This window comes from Cavia porcellus, unplaced genomic scaffold (genome assembly GCF_034190915.1).
Source record: "Cavia porcellus strain 051 isolate PalLab524CR breed Dunkin Hartley unplaced genomic scaffold, mCavPor4.1 scaffold_19, whole genome shotgun sequence".
In the NCBI taxonomy this organism is placed as follows: Eukaryota; Metazoa; Chordata; class Mammalia; order Rodentia; family Caviidae; genus Cavia; species Cavia porcellus.
In genome coordinates, this window is record NW_026947502.1 from 1,675,286 (window position 1) to 1,681,801 (window position 6,516).

Below are 6,516 nucleotides of genomic sequence, written 5' to 3' on the forward strand. Positions count from 1 at the left end.
ATATACTGTGATACCTATTACTGTTATCCTGGTAACCTGCTGTGAGGTTCTGTACCAATTTCACTACACGGTCTCAGTTGGCTTTAAAAAAAAAAAAGAAAAGGTAGAATTGAGATTAAAAGTGTTAAATGAGTGAAAAAGGCATTTCATGATGCTAAAAACTACAATTTACACCAAAGATATAATTATGAGCATCTCTACATCAAATAGCACCAGCTGTTAAAATAATCATGTAATTATTTGGAAAAATGAAAAGTTGAATCTGTATCTTACACTGATCATGGTTTTTGATACTGGGAATCATCCTCAGGAGCTAGTACCTGCCAGGCAAGTGCTTTTGCTGCTGAGCTGTATCCTGGGTGTGATTGTAAGTTTTAAAGAATCAACAAGCTAAAAAGGAAATCATAAAACTCATAGAAGAAAATATGGCAATTTTCTTTACAACCTTGAAATGGGGACATTCTTTTTTATTAAGTGTATTTCTACTAGTGCATATTAATTTTACAAAACGTTGGAGTTCAGCGTGGTATTTCCATGCGGGCCTATGCCACCCTCCCCACTGCCCTCCCTGTCCTTACACCCCCTCCCCGTTCCTGTCCTTCTGTCATACAGCAGCTCCCTTCTGCTTTCATGTCCTTCTTTTTTTCTTTTAAGATTCCACATAAGGAAAATATGCAATATTTGTCTTTATGAATCTGGCTTATTTTGCTTAACATGATGACCTCTAGTTCCATGAATTTTCCTGAAGATTACAATATTTTGCTTTTTTATGGCAAATGCTCCTCTGTGTTTATTCACGTTCTGTTTATCCATTCCTGCACACTAGGCACCCAGGTTAGTTCCACATCGTAGCTATCGTGACCTGTGCCATAATGAACACGGATATGCGAGGGTCCCTATGACAGGCTGGCTTTAATTCCTTTGGATATGTTGGATACCCCTCTATCACTTGAAATTAAAAGTCATAAAATAAGACTGCAGACTTGCTTATGTTAGAAAGTATCTTCTATTCCAAAACCAGAGAAGGGGCCAACTAAGAAAGAGAATTATAGACTAGTCTCATTAATGAACATTGATGCAAAAATCCTCAGTAAGATACTGGCAAATAGACTGCAGCAAATCAAGACTGTACACCACAATGAGGTGGGATTCACCCCAGGAATGTAGGGATGGTGCAGCATATGTAAATCCATGTTATCAGAACCAAGAACAAAAATCACGATCATCCTGAGAGATGCAGGAAAAGCTTCCAGCATCTCCACTCATGATAAAAACTATACAACACTGGAATAGATGGTTTTTACCTCAATCTGATAAAAGCAATCTACGATAAACCAATGGCCAACATCACAGTAAATGGACAAAAATTGAAAGCTTTTACTCAAAAATCAGGAACAAGACAGGATGTCTACTGTCTCCACTCCTATTCAATATAGGAGTAATTTAGTAATGTAGCTGGTTATAAAGTCAGCACTCAAAAATCAATAGCCTTCCTGAACATAAATAACAAAATCACTGAGAGAGAAATCAGGGAAACAATACCTTTTACAATAGCATCTAAAAAATGAAATACCTATGAATCAATCTAATGAAAAATGTAAAAGACCTCTACATTGAAAACTATAGGAAGCTGATGAGGATATAAAAAATGGAGAGATATCCCATGCTCTTGGGTAGGAAAAACCAATATGGTGAAAATGGTCATACTTCCAATACTGTTATACAGATTCATTGCAATCCCAATCAAAATTCCAATAGCATATCTTACAGAATTAGAGAAAACAATCCTAAAACTCATCTGGAGTCAGAAGAAACCTAGAATAGCAAAGTCAATTCTGGGCAACAAAGACAAGAAAGGGGCCATCACTATTCCTGACTTGAAATTATACTATAAAGCTACTGTGATAAAAACAGTGTGGTACTGGCAAAACAAAACAAACCTAAAGATCAATGGAATAGATTAGAGGATGCAGTAACTACAGAGTAACTACAGAGACATGAAGCTACTTTATCTCTGACAAAGGTGCCAAACACATTGACTGGAGGAGAGGTAGCCTCTTTAATAAATGGTGTTGGAAAAACTGGATTTCCACATGCTGAAGATTAAAATTAGACACACATTTCTCACCATGCACTAAGCTAAAATCAAAATGGATTAAAGATCTTAATATTAAACAAGATTAGGTCTGCTGGAAGATAAGAGTAGATAAAACTCTTGAAGACACTGATGTAGGTATTTACTTATGAATAAAACCCAGATTGCACAGGACTAATTGCAAGGAAATAACAAATGGGATCTCAACCTACTGAAAAAGCTTTTGCACAATAAGCGAAACCACCAACACAGTGAAGAGACAACCCACAATGTGGGAGAAATGTTTGCCAGCTGTTCCTTAGACAAAGGATTACTATGGAGAACATACAAAGGACTAAAAAAGAAATCAGCCCTCCCAGATTTAAAGCCCAGTCCAAAAATGGGCATCTGAAATGAACATATGCTTCTCAGATGAAGAAGTACAAACAGCAAATAAATAAATGAAAAAAGTTCAACTGGTCATTCAAGAGGTGCAAATTAGAACAACACTGAGATTTCCTCTCATCCAAGAAAGAATGGCTGTTATCAAGAAATCAGCCAACAACAAATGCTGGAGGGGATGTGGGGAAAAAGGAAGCCTTCTCCACTGTTGGTGGGAGTGCAGACTGGTGCAACCACTGTGGAAATCAGTGTGAAGATTCCTCAAAAAACCAGGGTTGGAGGTCCCATTTAATCTAGCTATTCCCCTTCGGGGTATCTTCCCCCCCAAATTAAAAACATTAAAATTAAAAACACAGTGATGTATGTGCACCCATGTTTATAGCAGCACAGTTTATAACAGCCAGATCTTGGAAACAAGCTAAATAAGCATTAACTGAGGAATGGATAAAAAAGATGTGGTATTTCTATACAATGGAGTACTACTCAGCTATAAAGAATGATACACTGGACACTTTTATTGGTAAATGGATGTGCCTTGAGAACATACTTATTAATAAAATAAATAAGACATACATCTGTAAACATTGTATTGTTTCATTTTGAATAAAGAAAAAACATGTGTTTTGTCCCAGAGAGAATAATTCCAGCCAAGCAGGGACTCTAGTCACACCTGCCTTTACTTTAACCCACCTCGAGCCACTTTGAGTTGACTCTTGGATGCAAGAAATGTCTGATAAGCTGTAAGGTTTGGGTTTTGCACGTGGATATCCAGTTGTTCCAGGATATTTATTGAGGGTACGATCCTTTCTCCACCTGACTGCTTTTGCATCTTTGCCACAAATCAACTGTCTGTCCAGTGGTGTCTATTTTGGGGCTTTATCCTGGCACTCTGGCGGTTTGCCTATCTTGATATCAGTGCTGTTTTGCCATGATTGGTGTAACTTTGTGATAAGTCACGGGACTGGGGAGGGCTGGAGCCCCAATTTTGTTTCTTTATCATTGTTGTTTAGACTATTCTGAGTCTTTTTTATTTTTACAGAAAATAAGAATCAAAATGTTAACCTTTATGAAAAATGATGTTCACAGTTTGTTAAGGGATTGTGTTTTCTGACCTTTATTATTTTCTTTTATTTGTTTTTCATTTTATTCTTAGTTTTAGTTTCTCAAGGAAAAATACAAGGATAGTTCATAGCTTTCTTCTTTTCTAATAAATGTACTTGATGTTAAAAATAAAATCTTCTGTTCTGTTTCCAGAAAGCTATTCATGCCAATTAATACATCTAAAATTACTGGAAATTCTATATAAAATAAATATCAGAAGGACAATATTGGGAGGGGTGCAAACCTGTAATCCCAATACTCAAGAGGCTGAGGCAGGAGGATTGCTAGAGTTCCACTCCAGCCTGGGCTACATAGTGAACTGAAGACCAGCCTGAGCTACATTGCGAGACCTTGGCTCAAACCAAAACCAAACCAAACCAAACCAAACCAAACCAAACCAAACCAAACCAAACCAAAACACAAAACCAGGACAGAAGCAACCTATCAAGACACAAAGCTTTTTTGATTAGTTGCTGTATTTAAGCGAAACACTAAAAACTGTGCCCTTTCACACCCCTAGCAAAAGTCACGCGGAGAGTTTAGCCTTTCGTTCTCGCCAGGGGATGGACAGCACGGTACCTGCCTCTTAGCCTGTCATGGGGTAGTGTTGGAGAAAGCTAAGTGAGGATTCAGGACTATCACTCCGCGAGGTGATGACCAAGCACTGCCCACCGAGCACCTTGTCAGTGGCCACCACAAGGGGTGCCCGAACTTTACCCCGATAGAGTAGAGCAGCCTTCTTGTTGGGGTGGTGTCACAGGAGGCCGAGGAAAGACCACCATTCAGCAGTAAGGAGCCCACTCCTTCCGAGTGTCAGTGGGGCCCGGTGGGGAGCGCCTGCTGCCCTCAGGGCAGGGTGGCTGTGTGGAGCTCTGGAGATTTCTCCGAAGTCCCACCCCTGGCCAGCAAGGAGACCCTTCGCCTCTACCACTGTGTGGCCGCAACAAGGCAGGGCTCGCCTCCCCTTGCTGGAGTGCCTCAGAGGAGAAGGCAACACTAGGACCCAGAGGCTCATGCGTGACCACCCGAGTGCCCCGTCTCAGTGGAAAGCCCTCCAGCTAAGAAATAGAAGGAGCCCAACACGAGGGAGAAAAGACAATCACTAGGCCCCGATGCCAAGATGTCACATGTGAGAATGATCTCATAGGTATTTTAGAGTAGCTATAATAAAGTGCTACAAATGTAAATTATCAATATGTTTGAAACAAATAATAAAGAGAGCATTCAAGGAGAACTAAGTGAAAAATTTAGGGTAAATGTACAGTAACAAGCAATTTACTGAATGGGTTTAAAAACAGTGAAGAGACAGAGAAAAACATGTAAGCCTGAAGACAGAATGAAGACTGGGGCTGTAGCTCAGGGGTGAGCACTGGCCTAGCACATGCTAAGGCCCTGGGCTTGATGCCCAGCACTGCAAACAACAGCATCTGTGGCCCTCCCCTCCAAAAGCAACAAAACAAAACAAAAAGTAGAATGGTATACATTATTCAATATAAACAAAATAAAAAAGATTAAAAAAAGAAACAGCTGGTGGTGGTACATGCCTGTAAGCCCAGGACTCAGGAGGCTGAGGCAGGAGGATCTCATGAGTTCAAGGCCAGCCTAATCTGCTCAGTGAGATGGTTGAGAGAGAGAGAGAGAGAGAGAGAGAGAGAGAGAGAGAGAGAGAGAGACAGAACTTCAGGGACGTGATGTAACATCCATGTGGCAGAAGGACAGGAGAAGTGGCAAGGTTGACAAAGACAAGAGAGAGAAGATACAGATTATTAATATCAGCCCTGAAATGGAAGATCACCACAGAACTGGAAACACCAAAAGAGTAAAAAGAGGAATAGCTCTGTGTGCAACGTTTGACAACTTTGATCTCCAGGGCCAGATCGTTTCTTTTTTTTTAATTTTAATTTTAATTTTTATTTTAAAGGGGGTAAAATCAAACACAACAAAACAGGACATAAGAAAGCAATGTAAGATATATAAATTTCAAAGCTAGCCAACCTGAGACCTTTACTATCTATCATATTGTCTCTTGTTTTCTTCCAAATAGTTGTCCATGTCTTTGCATACAGAGAATCCATACAAAACAACATAGTATAAAACTGATCCAAACAGAATGAGGAAGGCGATTTAGGTCTTCAAAACCAGACAACAGGGAAGTTACTGATGGCTGTTTTAGAGTCTCTCGTTCTCTTCTATATAGCTGTCCATACTTTCACGTATATTGAAGTTCAACAAAACAAAACAGGCAGGGGAAAGTGTTGCTTGGTTTCCTGGAGCTCCAGGTCCCAGCATGGCGCAGGTCCCAGTAAACGCTGGTGGCTCCCGTCCTGGGCCGCCAGAGCCTGCCACGCTCACAGCTACTCATGGTGAGCGAGGGTGGGGGAGGTTTGCTTCACACTGTTTCTTTCTAATAAATTGACCATTTCACTGCCCAAGTTCTGAAATGGCCAACAGACCATAGAAAGACATCTCTTTAGGCTCCTGCTTGAACCAACAGTGCCAGGAAGCTGCCGGCCTTGATTCACGGCCAGGGGGCCAGAAAATTTCACTGGTGAATTTTAACGAAGCATTTAAAGCAAGCTTAATACAAAATTCATTCATTCTTTCTTTTTTCCCCCTTTGAGACAGAGTCTCACTATGCAATTCAGGTTGGTCTTGGACTCACTTTGAACCCCAGACTGTCCTCGAACTCACAATAATCCTCCTGCCTCAGCCTCCCAAATGCTAGGATTACACGTGTGCACCACCACACCTGGCAGAATTTCAGATCTTGAAGACAGAATTGCAGCTAGTGATCATGGAAAAAAAAGATATCTCAAGAATTGCAAGAGGCCACGAGAAATCAATCCAACAGCTACAAGACAAAACCATGAAGAATAACACAAGATTGATTGGGGTCAATGAAAAAGCTGAAGACAGCACAAATGCCTTAACAATCATAA

The 6,516-nt window shown here is 40.4% G+C and overlaps 1 non-coding gene across 1 annotated transcript; it reads right to left on the reverse strand.

Moving 5' to 3' along the window:
* Positions 1-5,969: 5,969 nt before the first annotated feature.
* LOC111757436 (small nucleolar RNA SNORA2/SNORA34 family) lies at positions 5,970-6,105 on the reverse strand. Its single transcript, XR_002791785.1, has one exon. It is a non-coding gene; the product is annotated as a small nucleolar RNA SNORA2/SNORA34 family (small nucleolar RNA).
* Between the last annotated feature and the right edge of the window lie 411 nt (positions 6,106-6,516).